At 48.8% G+C, this 13,842-nt stretch overlaps 1 long non-coding RNA gene across 1 annotated transcript; it reads right to left on the bottom strand.

Moving 5' to 3' along the window:
- Window positions 1-523: 523 nt before the first annotated feature.
- LOC132251415 (uncharacterized) lies at window positions 524-13,842 on the bottom strand. The gene is made up of 2 exons (XR_009463443.1): window positions 7,070-13,842; window positions 524-5,187 (listed from the first exon to the last, which is right to left on the bottom strand). It is a non-coding gene; the product is annotated as an uncharacterized LOC132251415 (long non-coding RNA).

Raw genomic sequence — 13,842 nt, 5'->3', positions numbered from 1 at the left:
GCTTATTACCTGAGCCAGCCTCAGCTGGGCTTGTTATGTCGGGCCAGGGTGCGCTCACTCGCTCCCTGGCAGTTCCTCCTTTCTAGGAGCAGGGGTACCGAGGTGCCCTGCGACACACTCTTTGGCCCCGAAATTTTATAAACTGGCCTGTAATTCACAAAAATGCCCAATGCCTGCTTTGTACAGGCCGCACTAGTGCAAAGGGAGTGTTTCTTTTGTGATTCATAGATTCATAGATGGTAGAGTCGGAAGGGACCACAGTGGATCATCGTGTCCAACCCTCTGCCCTTGGCAGAAAAGAGGACCGAGGTCAGATGACCCCAGCCAGGTGACTATCTAGCCTCCTCTTGAAAACCTCCAAGCTAGGTGATAGTACCACCTCTCTTGTGTCGGGACCCAGGGCAGCCGGCCAGCAGCTCTCCCTGACTCCCACCCGGGCAGATAAGGGTTTGGAGCTGTAGAAGGCTGTCAGGCGGGTATTTGTGACGCGTGGAGTGGAATTAATTAGGCAGATGCTTATCGGTTGTAAAGCAAGATTATTTATTCACGCCGTCAAGGTGGTGAATAGCGGAGGTCAGAGATATTTAGTTAGTTATAGCTTAGAGATTGTCGTTTAGTCGTTCTGTAGATATGTATATATGGGCCGGCGGTCGGCTTATCGGGCATGAGGGGCAAGGGTACGCCAGGGAGGTCGCGGCGGGAAGACGCTGACAACTGATTAAATTGTCAGATTTACTCCAAGGTGTGGGCAGAGTTGTCTTCGACTTTGCGAAAAATGTAAGCGGGTTTTGTTTGTATGATAGCCAATTGTTTTTTGCCATGTCATAAATCTAATTAGAATCGCCAATTATCTAGCGGTCTTTGTTAGGGTGTTATTTTTACAGGGTTACTCCTTGTTTTCTCTGACCAATTATAATGATTTATATAAAGCAAAGAAGGCAAAAGTTTTTATCTTTGTTAGTGGCGCAGCAATAAATTTCTTTTTGACATGCGCAGAAAAAAGCAGTTACTATCATTATTGTTAACCCTTAGTTAAACTAGTGCAGAAAAAAACTGTTTTAAATGGTTATTACTTGTTTGTGACATGGGCACTACTTAATTTGGTTGTGACATGTCCCCTTGTCCATGGCACAGCAAGTAACATCATGTTTATATATAGACCATTTTGTTTATTATTGTTAGTGTTTGGCAAGCGGATATATATAAAAGCAAAAAGCGTGGTCAACTTTGTTTTGAGATATTGTAAAATTTAACAACTGAAACACACAAATATAGCAATTGATAACAAAAGCATAATGAAGGGTATTAACAAGTTGAGGAATCATGATTACGTGTCCCACCCAAACCAACGGAAGAGGTTTGATAGCCAATCTTGGCCTATACCCGAGAGTCGGTTTGGCGTTTTTTGTAATTTTTTTTTATTTTTTTTGTTTAAGACTGTTGAAACGCATCAACCTTGTTATGTATCACTTTGTTTTTTTTTCTCAACGATTTGACACTTTTTGTCCTCTATCCACCTACGACATACAATAAGCCTTTATATCTGTCTCTTGTGTTTTTTTGTGTTTTAGTTAAGAAACCAAACTAAAAAGGCAAATTTTTTTTTTATTTAATGTTTTTGTCTATACTCGACCTTTCTGCTACATCCCCCAAACCTTTAGATTATCAATGTTTTTTTTTTTTAATAATTTAGAGCTTTTTACTCAAAACATTATGACTTGGCTTTGTTGTGTAAAGTTTTGAACAGGCTTTAAAACAAAACAAAACAAATATGTATAAGATCATTAACAGGAAAAGAAAAACCATAAAATGAATCATTAGTTGTGTCTTTGGCCTATAATGACAGAAGGTTTAGGACCGAGTTGGAGGTTTTGAAGTCAGCTTTGTTCGCCGAGAAATCTGTTGGTAACTGTAGGAATAGAGCAACGACCCTGCTTGCGACATATGAGCAGGCAGCCATTGTGGCGTCGACCCGGGTGTGTTGTAGGTTGGTGCTTGGCGATTCTCACGATCGGGCAGTTATAGATTGTTGTTTCGTCTTCGCTGGGCCTGTAAGGGGACAAAACAGATGAACAGACAAACAAATAAAGAAAAGGGTGGCCAGACTCGGTGAACAGCATGGCAGCGAGTTAGCCAGTTGTGATGAGCTATGATGAGCGACCAGGTTTGATCGCCTTTTAGGAGCACAGAGTAGGAGCCAGGATACTGTTCGGGTTTGCAGATGACTTTTTTGTGCACTCGCGGACGTGGTTGACGATGGTGTGGTGTCTAGGGGTGAGCTTTGGGTTTTATGGTTGGGGCTTTTGAAGCGCTAGTTTATAGATGCCCCCTTTAAGTAGTTGTCTGTTGGGGCAGGCTGCGGTGTTATCTGGAGTGCGCTGTTAGGCATGGGTGCCTCCGGGGCCCGGACCGGTTGGCAGGATCGGTCGAGATTGGTAGCCTAGTATATGTGCCAGTTGTCATTGTCCCGCATTTTTTAGGACGTGTAGCCGTTGTTTGGTAAGCGTGAAGTGGTTTAGGAGGAACCCAAACATGGCTCTTTTTTTCGGTGTCCTCTGGGGTGGCAATCTTGATTTTTTTCATGAGTTGAATTGGGAATGTCTTGGCCCTTGGTATTCGACTGGATACGTAGTAAGGTGGCTTGATATTTCGGCTGGGTTTGTAGCTATTGACTTTATAAGGGCTTGTAGTCGTGGAAGTTGACTTAAAAGATTTTCTGCTGGCTGAGTAACGAGCAGGTTGAGGAGAAGGCGAAGGGTGATGGTGTCCTCTCCTCCATAAATCTCCATGCATGCTTTGATGACGTCAAGGGTGGTGATGGTGGTTGCACCCTCTGGGTTGGTTATTTGCTTGGTTATTGTTACAGGATGAGCGGCAGCTGTAGTTGTTATTGTGTCTGATGGGAGGTTCGGATTCTCACTCGTTGCCCCGTCCCTGTGGTACGGAGGTGGGGCCGTTGGGAGCGACGTCATCTCAGGGAGCGGGCTTGCTGAGTGGAGTCCCACCTGTTCTTTTGTGGCTCCGCCCTTCTTTTTTAGGTTCTCCAGGCAGCTCATATTTTTTTCGGTGCCATTTTTTTGGTGGCAACGGAGGGTTTTGGCACACTGCCATCTCCGCAGCAGCTTTGCTGACTGTAGCTAACTGGGTTTTTAAGTTTGTATTTTCACGCAGTAGGAGTGACACTACGTTAATCATCTTTCTTTTGTCCCACTCGGCGCTTGCCCACTCCTTTCCGACTCCCTCCTCTTCTCTCAGCGAGAAGTAGCCGCTGACGCACCCTGTCTCCGCTCCGCTCGCTTGGTGATAAGCGATGTGGGCCCATAATTCATCCGCGTTATTTACGCGGCGCCCCCCACTACACCAGGGGCAGTTTTTAATTAATTTCACCTCTATCACATTTTCCCTGTATCCTGTTCATGACGCCATGTTGGGACCCAGGGCAGCCGGCCAGCAGCTCTCCCTGACTCCCACCCGGGCAGATAAGGGTTTGGGGCCGTAGAAGGCCGTCAGGCGGGTATTTGTGATGCGTCGAGTGGAATTAATTAGGCAGACGCTTATCGGTTGTAAAGCAAGATTATTTACTCACGCCGTCAAGGTGGTGAATACCGGAGGTCAGAGATACTTAGTTAGTCATAGCTTAGAGATCGTCGTTTAGTCGTTCTGCAGATATATATATACGGGCCGGCGGTCGGCTTATCGGGCATGCGGGGCAAGAGTACGCCAGGGAGGTCGCGGCGGGAAGACGCTGACAACTGATTAAATTGTCAGATTTACTCCAAGGTGTGGGCAGAGTTGTCTTCGACTTTGCGAAAAATGTAAGCGGGTTTTGTTTGTATGATAGCCAATTGTTTTTCGCCACGTCATAAATCTAATTAGAATCGCCAATTATCTAGCGGTCTTTGTTAGGGTGTTATTTTTACAGGGTTACTCCTTGTTTTCTTTGACCAATTATAATGATTTATATAAAGCAAAGAAGGCAAAAGTTTTTATCTCTGTTAGTGGCGCAGCAATAAATTTCTTTTTGACACGCGCAGAAAAAAGTGGTTACTATCATTATTGTTAACCCTTAGTTAACCTAGTGCAGAATAAACTGTTTTAAATGGTTATTACTTGTTTGTGACATGGGCACTACTTAATTTGGTTGTGACATCTTGGAAACCCATTCCAGATCCTGGCCACCCCTACTGTGAAAAATTTCTTCCTAATATCTAACCTAAATCCACTCTCAACTAGTTTACACCCGTTATTCCTAGTCACTCCCTGGGGCGCCTTAGTAAACAGCGCTTCCCCTATTCCCCATTGACCTCCCCTAATACATTTATAGGCAGCCACAAGATCTCCCCTCAGCTGTATCTTGTGAAGGCTGAAGAGATTCAACTCTCTCAACCTCCCCCTGTAGGGTCTATCACAAAGGCCACTAATCACGTGAGTGGCCCTCCTCTGGACCCTCTTGAGATTCCCCGCGTCCCTCTTGAAGTGCAGCGCCCAATCCTGGACACAGTAGTCCAACTGTGGCCTGGCCAGTGCCGCACAGAGGGGAAGCATCACCTCCTTTGTTCTGTTAGTCATGCACCTGCTAATGCACAACAAGATGCTATTGGCCTTGTTGATGGTCTCGTTACGCTGCCGGCTCATGTTCATCTTGGAGTCAATTATGACTCCAAGATCCCTCTCTGCCTCCGAGCTGCTGAGAAGGACACTCCCCAACCTATAGGTGTGCTGGGGGTTCCTCCTTCCCAGGTGGAGTACCTTACATTTATCTTTATTAAATTGCATCCTATTTCTCTCTGCCTATTGATCCAACCTGTCCAGGCCAGACTGAATCTGCTCCCTGCCCTCTGGTGTACTAACTTTGCCCCATAACTTGGTATCATCAGCAAACTTGGAGAAGGTGCTCTCCACGCCCTCGTCCAAATCGCTGATGAAGATATTGAATAATATCGGTCCGAAGACTGAACCCTGCGGGACCCCACTGCCCACCTCCCTCCAGGCTGAGAAGGAACCATCCACCACCACTCTCTGGGTGCGGTCCCTAAGCCAGTTGGCTACCCACCTAACCGTGTAAGCATCCACTCCACAGTCTGCTAGCTTCCCAATGAGGATAGGGTGCGAAACTGTGTCGAAGGCCTTGCTAAAGTCCAGGAAGATGACATCAGCCTCAGCTCCTGCATCCAGGAAGTGCATGACCTGGTCATAGAAGGTTAAAAGGTTTGTCAGGCAGGATCTACCTGTGACAAACCCATGCTGGTTTCCCCTCAGCATTGTTTCCCCTGCTGGGCCTGGACAAGTGCGTTCTTTGATTATTTTCTCTAGCATTTTCCCAGAAATAGAGGTAAGACTGACTGGTCTAAAGTTACCTGGCTCATCCCTTCTCCCTTTCTTGGAAATAGGCACCACATTGGCCCTTCTCCAGTCCTCAGGGACCTGGCCAGAGCACCACGAGTGCTCAAACAGCTGTGCCAGTGGCTCAGCTATGACACTGGCCAGTTCTTTCAGCAGTCATGGATGGAGGTCATCCGGGCCTGCTGACTTGTACCCATCCAGCTCCTCCAGGAGCTCCTTAACTATTTCAGAACTAACCGTAGGTGGACTGGTGTCATGTGGACATCCATCAATGATCAAGGTGGGGGAACTGGCTTGGTCAGTACATAGAAATACTGAAGCGAAGAACTCACTGAAGAACTCTGCTTTTTTCCCCGCTTCAACCATCAACTGTCCTGATTTGTCCTGCAGGGGACCTATGTTGCTCTGAGCTTTCCTTTTGCCTGCTATATACCCAAAGAAGGACTTTTTATTGTCCTTGATTGTTGAAGCCAGCCTGAGCTCAAGCCCTGCCTTGGCCTGTCTAACTGATTCCCTGCAATAGCACGTCAGGGAGATATATTCCTCTTTGGTGGCTGCTTCCTGCTTCCATTGCCTATACATCTCTTTGCCCCCAGACTCTCTTGGAGTTCCCTGTTCAGCCAACGGGGCTTTTTTGCCCCCTTACCTCCCTTCCTACGTAATGGGATAGACTCCTTTTGAGCCCCAAGGATCACTCCCTTGATATATCTCCAACCCTCCTGGACCCCCATTTGCTCTATGTTCTTGAGTTGCATCCCATCACTAACTAGCCTTCTAAGCTTGCTAAAGTTGGCCCTTCTGAAGCCCAACACCTTAGCCCCACTAGTTACTTTACCCACCCTTCGCTGGTTAGTGAACTCGACCAAGTGATGGTCACCATCTCCCAGGCTACCATGAACTCGCATGTTCCCCACGAGATCATCCCCTGTTGCTAAGACCAGGTCAAGCAAGGCGCTACCCCTGGTGGGACTAGACACCACCTGGGTTAGATGGAGGTCCTGCACACAGTGTAAGAGCCTCCATGAGCAGCTTATTTTAGCTGTCTGCTCCTCCCAGCAGATATCTGGGTAGTTTAGATCTCCCATGACCACCACCTCCCTCGCCTGTGTGGCGTCTCCTAGCTGTCCGGAGAATACATCGTCTCGCTCTTGATCCTGATGAAGAGGCCTGTAGCAGACCCCCACAAGCAAGTCCTTTTCTCCTGGCCCCCCCTGGATCCTGACCCACAATGACTCGGTGTTCCCCTCCTCCACCCCCGCCTTAATGGTGGAAGACGTATACTGCTCCTTAACACAGAGTGCTACCCCCTGCACCTTTTTTCCCCACTCTGTCGCACCTATACAACCTATACCCCTCAATGCCTACCGCCCAGTCGTGTGTAGAATCCCACCATGTTTCGGTTAGTTCGACTAGGTCATACTGGGTGCTAGTAAGCAAGAGTACAAGCTCCTCCTGCTTGTTCCCCATACTCCTGGCGTTTGTATAAAGACATTTTAGTCCCCCTGTACCTTGATGGCGTGTGTTCCCTTTATTACTTACCTGGTGTGGTCTGGTGCCTTGTTTATGGCTTACCAACCCCATAATACTTACCTGGTGCAATCTGGCATCTTGTTTGTTGTTTACCAACCCTGGACTCTCTTCAACCACCAGTTCCCCGACTCCCGTCAAGCCTAGTTTAAAGCTTTTCGGAGGAGATCAACCAACTTGTGGGCGAAGAGATACTTACCTCTGGGAGAGAGATGAAGATCATCATCTCCCAAGAAGCCTCCTCCCTGGAAGTGCTGATCATGGCTGTAGAATCCGAAGCTCTCCTGAAGACACCGACTCTGGAGCCACCGGTTGACTTCCTTGATGCGGGCACCCTGGCATCTCCGGCTGCTGCCAACCGGAAGGATGGAAGAAAATACAACTTGTGCTCCAGGCTTCTTGAGGCTGTCTCCCAGTTCATGGAAGTCCTTAATGATGTGGTCAGGGCTGGTCCTAGCCACACTGTTGGTTCCCACATGGACGAGGACCATGAGGTAGTAGTCAGAGGGCTTAATGAGAGCAGGAATCGCTTCAGTGATGTCCCTGATCTTAGCTCCAGGCATGCAGGAGACTTCTCTCACCATAGGATCCGGTCGACAGATCGGCCTCTCCGTGCCTCTCAGGATCGAGTCACCCACCACAATCACTCAGCGTTTCTTCTTCTGCCTGGGCAGTGATCCCCTAGCCTGCCCAGTAGGGGCTACAGGGATCACCAACTCTGCAGGAAAATACTTCTCCTCTGTCTCCTCCATGGTTGTCAGGGCCCCGTATCTGTTCCCCACACGCAATGGGGAAGCAGACACCGGGCCCTGCCGCCTGGATCCAGAGGTGACTGTCCTCCACTCCCCTGCTGCAGACTCCTCACGTGGAGTTTCACCGGCATCTGGAGCTGTAAGGAATAGAAATACCTGTCAATCACTGCCTCATCATCCCTGATCCCCCTTAGCCTGCTCACTGCCTCCTGGAGTTCCCTCACTTGCTCCTCCAAGGCCCAAAGGTGGGCACATGAGGGACAGGCAAGGGGGCTCCCCCTCTCCCCCGATGGCAGGGTCACCGCCAGGCCACCCCTGCAGACAGGGGGGCAGGGCTCCATCTGAGTGGACACCTCAGAGGAACCACGGGTGGGCAGCGCCATCTGAGCTGCAGCTGCCTCCCCTCCTCTTACCTTACCTGCTCTTACCTTAGCTGCTGAGCTTCGAGTCATCATCACTCTTGCTAGGTGCTCCTTCTTGTCGCTTACTCTTTGTGCACCCTTACGCACGCGGTTCCCTGCCTGGCTCAGCAAAGAGGGATCCAGGGGCTTCCCCTCCGGATCCTCTGCAGCTGTGCCAGCTCCTGCCCCACTTACCTTCAGGGGGTCAGCTGCTGCTGCTGCCCCCACTGTTGCTTCTCAGCCTCTGCCGCCTCAGGTACGTTGCAGGGGACACACGTGTGCTGGGAGCCCGCACGTGTGCCCAGTCAGCCTCCTCTCCCTCCTACTGCACCCGGCTGATATACCAGTTGCACAGGCATCTTTTCTACTAAACAAGTCACTGTTGCAGGGTTGTGCCATATTACTCCCAGAACATTCAGGAAATGGCCAGTTGATAACAGAGGATTCAACCTTTTGGCCCTGGGTGCCAAATCTTCTCTGATGCAGGTATGGAGCAGTCCCTAACCACTGTTGAATAGGAAGATGTACATGATCTCCTCCCAGTCCCTGCAATGCTTCTAGCACCAGGGATTATACAGAGTTCCTAAATGACCAGCTAAGGATCCCTCTGGCTTGGAACCATGTTTTTAGAAATGCTTGTTTATAGTTACTAAACCATGCGTAATTTTGCTTGTGTTTACTGCACAGTGATACAATAGTTCATTAGCTCATTTGCTTTCTTTCATGCCTAAAGTTCTTCTCTCAGGCTTGGTTTGGAGAAGCACAATACAGTTCTAGCAGGAAATCAATGGTGACTTTGCACTGTGGTGTATTCCTGGTGCAGTACAACTATTCTCATTCCTAGTAACTGCTTGGAGCAGCAACTGAATGGGGTAGACAGACATTTATGATCACTGAAAAATAAGTATGTCCAAAAGGGGAACAGGTACTTCCCTTGTATCCCCTGCCTATGCCCTTGAATGCAGGAGATTGTTGATGTTTTCTTTCCTTCTCATGCTCTGTGCAACCTTGATCCTTTTCAGTGGTTGCTACAGCAGTAGCTTTAATCATGCACCAGTAGGTGTTCTAGGAAGAATTTTCTAATTGCTGCCTGCAACACTTCCATACTGTGTAAGTCTTACTCTTAATGAATGTGCAGAACAGCACTGCATCAATGAATTGCTCTCCAGCTCCTTGGGGTGCTTTTCAGGGCAGCTGCCCTTGCAACACTATCTATACTCCAACAGAGCAGCAGCAAAGTGTCAGGACCACCAAATGGGCAGTCAAGCTAAGGGGGCAGACTGTTACCTTCACAAGTCCTGATTACAAGGTGACAGCAGGGGTGACAAGCAAGGTCCCGTTCTTGGCACCTTCCACTTTAGCTGTGATTTGTTTAGCAGCAGGAGCTGCCAGATGCTGGTAGAACTTGGACTTGGAGAATTCTGACTCTGTTCCTGTCACAATACATTAATTTCAACTATGAGAGCCTCCTTTTTAAAACAGACACATATGGCATTACAAAAAATGGCAAGGACTTCTTTTTTGGGGGCATCCATCTCAAAGAAGGGCTTTAAACAGCTGCATGATACGACCAGCATGCAGTTACAAATCCTCTTTCTTGATAAGCTAATGACATGCTCCAAAACACTTTTGTTGGTTGTGCAGCATTTTGAATTCTTCATTGGAAGGTTGTTCACTCCCTGTGAAAGGAATAGGAGAGAATACCCCAACCACTGCCATGTCATCAGAGTCAGTTCTCATCCACTGGAAGCACATTGCTCTCCTCAGAGAAGTCCTATACTGTAATTTCATTTGGCACCAAAGACTCATAAGCTTTCTTCAGCTCCTCAGCAGTGCCGTTCTAATCACACTATAATGCTTTGGTTTCCCTACATGCAACAGCTGTTTTTGTATGCATCTGTCTTCTATCTTTCAGTCATGTCACTATCAGTGCAAAGAAACACTATGATCGATGTAGGTAGCCATGGGTGGATGTCTCACTGCAGACTAGTGGAAACATACAGTACAGGAAAGTGCTAGTGACTAGGGCTGTGCAAAGCTTCGGTTCCTGATTCGATTCAGCAGAGATTTGGCCTGATTCGATGGCCAAATCTCCGAATCAAATCAGAGAACCCTTTAATCTCTCCAAATCGAATCAGAATTCTCCGAATTGATTCAGACAGCTTCAGAAAGATTCAGCAATTTGGATATAGATACAGCTTTAAATGTTTTTTCTACATACCCGTAGGTAGCAGGTGGCTCATGAGTGTTGTGATGCTTGGGTGGCATGGAGCATCCCTTAGGAGCATGGGGGGCTCCCCAGTGCACTCAGCAGCAGACCTGGAAGTGAATCAGCATCACTTCCGATCCACTTTCGGGTCTGCCGAAAAGTACACAGGGGGCCTCCCCGCAATTCTCTCCCCTCCCGGCTTGGCAACTGATGCTTCCTGGGTCTAGAGGGGCATCTGTGGGGTCTCTCTGTGGCTGATCAATGAATTGGGGGGAGCGTGAGGTGTGCTCCCCAGTAGACCTGGAAGTAGACCATAAGTACTTCCGGTCCACTTCTGGGTTCGCTGCTAAACATGTGGGGGCCCCCCGCACTCCTGTGGGACACTCCATCTGCCCCAGAACTGCAGCATTCATGAGCCACACCTGGTACCTTGAGGCATGTAGAAAAAACTTTTAAAGCTGTGTCTATGGCCGAATCAGCATTGAATCTTCAGATTCGGCCAAATCAAATCAGGGACAGCGATCCGAATCAACGAATCGAATCACTGTCCCTGATTCGGGCTGAATCCGAAACCAAATCGAAGAGGGCCCACTTTGCACACCCCTACTACTGACTCCCATGCTGTCCCTCTCTCTGGCTTATGGAGAAGTGAAAAGTACAGGGAAAGCAGGTCCGGCTTGGTATTCCCAACACTACAGCAATTCCTGCATGGCTCCCATTGACTACTGCACAGCCACCCAAGGTAAAAGTAGCTAAAGCCTGAGCTAGTTAGAAATATTATGAATTTTAAATTAATAAATTGAGAATCAATATTTTCACAAAAGAAAGGCCCCCATTTGCTGACCAGCTGTACTAAAAACTGAGTTAGCAAACACTTGCCTTTTTCACTGTGTTGGATACGCACTCTTTATCATAACTCAGCATGAAGGCTACACTTTAGGGAATTTTCACCATGCTGCTTGGCAAAGGGGATGTAAATGTACCAACTATAAAACCGGGAGATAAAGAAAATAGTTGCATGCAACTGTTTTCTGTAAGTTCTCCCCTGCCATGAAATAGTTCAGTTGGAACTGTGCTTTTTTTCCCCAGGGAGAGCCCTTACTTTGCATTCACATTTTGCTTACCTTAGTGATAACCAGTAGTTTTCAAAGAACAGTGCCACATTGTACTCAAGCTAGTGTGTTTTGATGTGCTAAATAAATGTGCATTCAGAATGTGCAAAGAGGAAATTACCAGCTTCCTCACAGATTGACGAAGTTAGATGAATTCAAATGATACATTCATCCAAATCAATTCCTCCATTATTGAGAAAATACCTTGTATTTCCATTATTCATGTGAACCACTTAGGAAAGAACAGTTTCTTTTCAGCTCCTAAAAAATTAAGTAAAAAACAAAAGAACCACAAAACAGGAAGTCATGCCAGGTCTGAGCCTGTTTGTTGTTCTTCTTGGAGCATTTACACAGCCTGGAACTCTGGGTTCCCCTGCTAACCTGGTAGTTAGTTCAGGAGAGGTGTTGCAGGAATACTGTGCACACCGTATAGCAACCTCCTTGCAGTTTTAGAATGGCATTTTTAAAGCAATATTCACACGTATTGGATAAATTATTTCATAGCTCTTTTTAATGTTTTTAATAGAAAATGTACAGTAAAAGTTGCATCTGGACTATTTGTTTGTTTTCTGCAAGTAGGTCTGCTGAAGCCAGTGGAACAACTCACACTGCTTCAAGTTAAACCCCTCTATAAGGCTATTCAGAACTCGGGCTTGGACACTGAGATCTGGATTTTTCTATTAACAGCTTGTAATGTCAATTATACCACTGCTAAGTGAGTGTGAAATGCTGCCAAGTCAGATTCACCTTCTTGTGTAGTTATGCAGGATGTGACAGACAAACAAGGCTTGGATAATGTAATGGTCAAGGCAAGCAAAAGCCTTATTAGACAGGCATCACCACCATGATTTTTTGGACAACAGGTTAATTGTCTTCAAACTAATTAGACCTAAAAGACCCTCAAAGGATTGTTCAGAAATAATTTGAAGATAAAGGATATTCTGCTCTTCAAATTAAACAATGCTTTTTAACATCATCCCAAAAGAGACCCAACAAAAGTACAGTTCCTGATGAGAACCCTCACAAAAGAATCTTCAACCTCTTCAGGAACAGCAGCAGTACTGCAGTTTTGACCTCTCCATTCACACTAATAAGCAGGGATCCGGGTTTTCCATTTCCCATAGAAAAATAGACAAAAATGCAGATTTCCCCCTTTACCCAAGGAAAATGTGGATTTCTCATTGTAACGGAGAAACCCACGGATTTTGCAGTTTTGCAAAGAGCTCTCTGCAAGCTGGCAGAGTCCCAGCCTGCAAGGGGCTGAGGGGGGTGAGAAGTAGAAGAGCAGTCAGGCAGGGGGTGCCATGTTCATGTATATGCAAATGGCCACCAGGCAGCCAGGAAAGCAGCTCTTGCAGGTAAGTCAGGGGTGTAGGATTGAGGACCCCATAGAGAGGGAGGAATGGAGCTGGGCAGGGCTGCAGCTGGGGCTGATGCCCAGCTGGGTAGTCTGTGGGGCCTGGGGCTGCAATGCATGGCCACAAGGCCCCAGCAGGGAGTGAGACAGGGCCATGGGCGGCTCATTCGGGGCAGAGTGGGATGGGGCCAGTTCCCTGGCGCTGCACGCACTCCCTCGGGGGCAGGGGTGAGGGAGGAACAGGCTGCCTGCTGTGGGCTTGGGCTCCCAGCCCTGCTGCCCTCCCTCAGGGCTTCTGCAGCTCAGCAGGTGCAACCTGGCATTGCAAGGAACAGTGGGGCTGAGCAGGGAAGCTCCTTGCTGTTGCAAGCCCCATGCTACCTCAGAGAGGCATCCCCTGCCTGCGTGGCAGCAGCGAGGGGCACAACCCTGCGCCGCTGCCCCTGCTGAAGCCGTGCGGGCAGGGGACATCTCGCCAAGGCAGTGTGGAGCTCGCAATGGCCCTGCTGTTTGTTCCCTGCAGCACTAGGTCACACCTGCTGGGCGGCGGAGGCCCCAGGGAAGGGCAGCAGGGTGGTGAGTCTGAGCCTGCAGCAGGCAACCACACCCACCCCTACCCCGCACACAGATCTGGGGGGCATGGCTCCCTGGTGGCCCCCAGAAGCACGCGCAGTACTGGGGAGTCAGCCCACCCTCCACCTGAGCCTGCAGAGGGCAGGGAAGTCATACTCCACTCTACTGTAGCAGCTGCCATCTCCTGTTGGGGCACAGGGCTACAGACGCAGGTCCCTGGCCCCCCTAGCCCTGGCAGCTGGGGGCTCCCTCTGGCAGGGCTGGGGAGGGGGGGGCGCAGAAGGCTGTGGGTGGGGGGCAAGGGGTACCTGCAGGTCCAGGGGCTTGTAGGGGGAATGAGGAGCACCAGCAGGGCTGGTAGGGTGAGGGGCACCAGCAGGGCTGGGGGGCTGTGGCTTGGGAGTGAGGGACCTGGACTTGTGTTCTGTGAGCTAAGTGGGTGGGGGGAGGTCTGATTTTCCACGAGAAAAAACCCACAATCAAACCAGAGACTGGCCGTGGGGGGGAATTCCCCCTGGGCAGCAAAATCAGTGGGGACACCCCTGCCCCCCCCCCCCCATTGGGGACC

This window comes from Alligator mississippiensis, chromosome 7 (genome assembly GCF_030867095.1).
Source record: "Alligator mississippiensis isolate rAllMis1 chromosome 7, rAllMis1, whole genome shotgun sequence".
NCBI lineage: Eukaryota > Metazoa > Chordata > Crocodylia > Alligatoridae > Alligator > Alligator mississippiensis.
The sequence above is the reverse complement of the archived record's forward strand: the minus strand, read 5'-3'. Positions and strand labels throughout refer to the sequence as shown.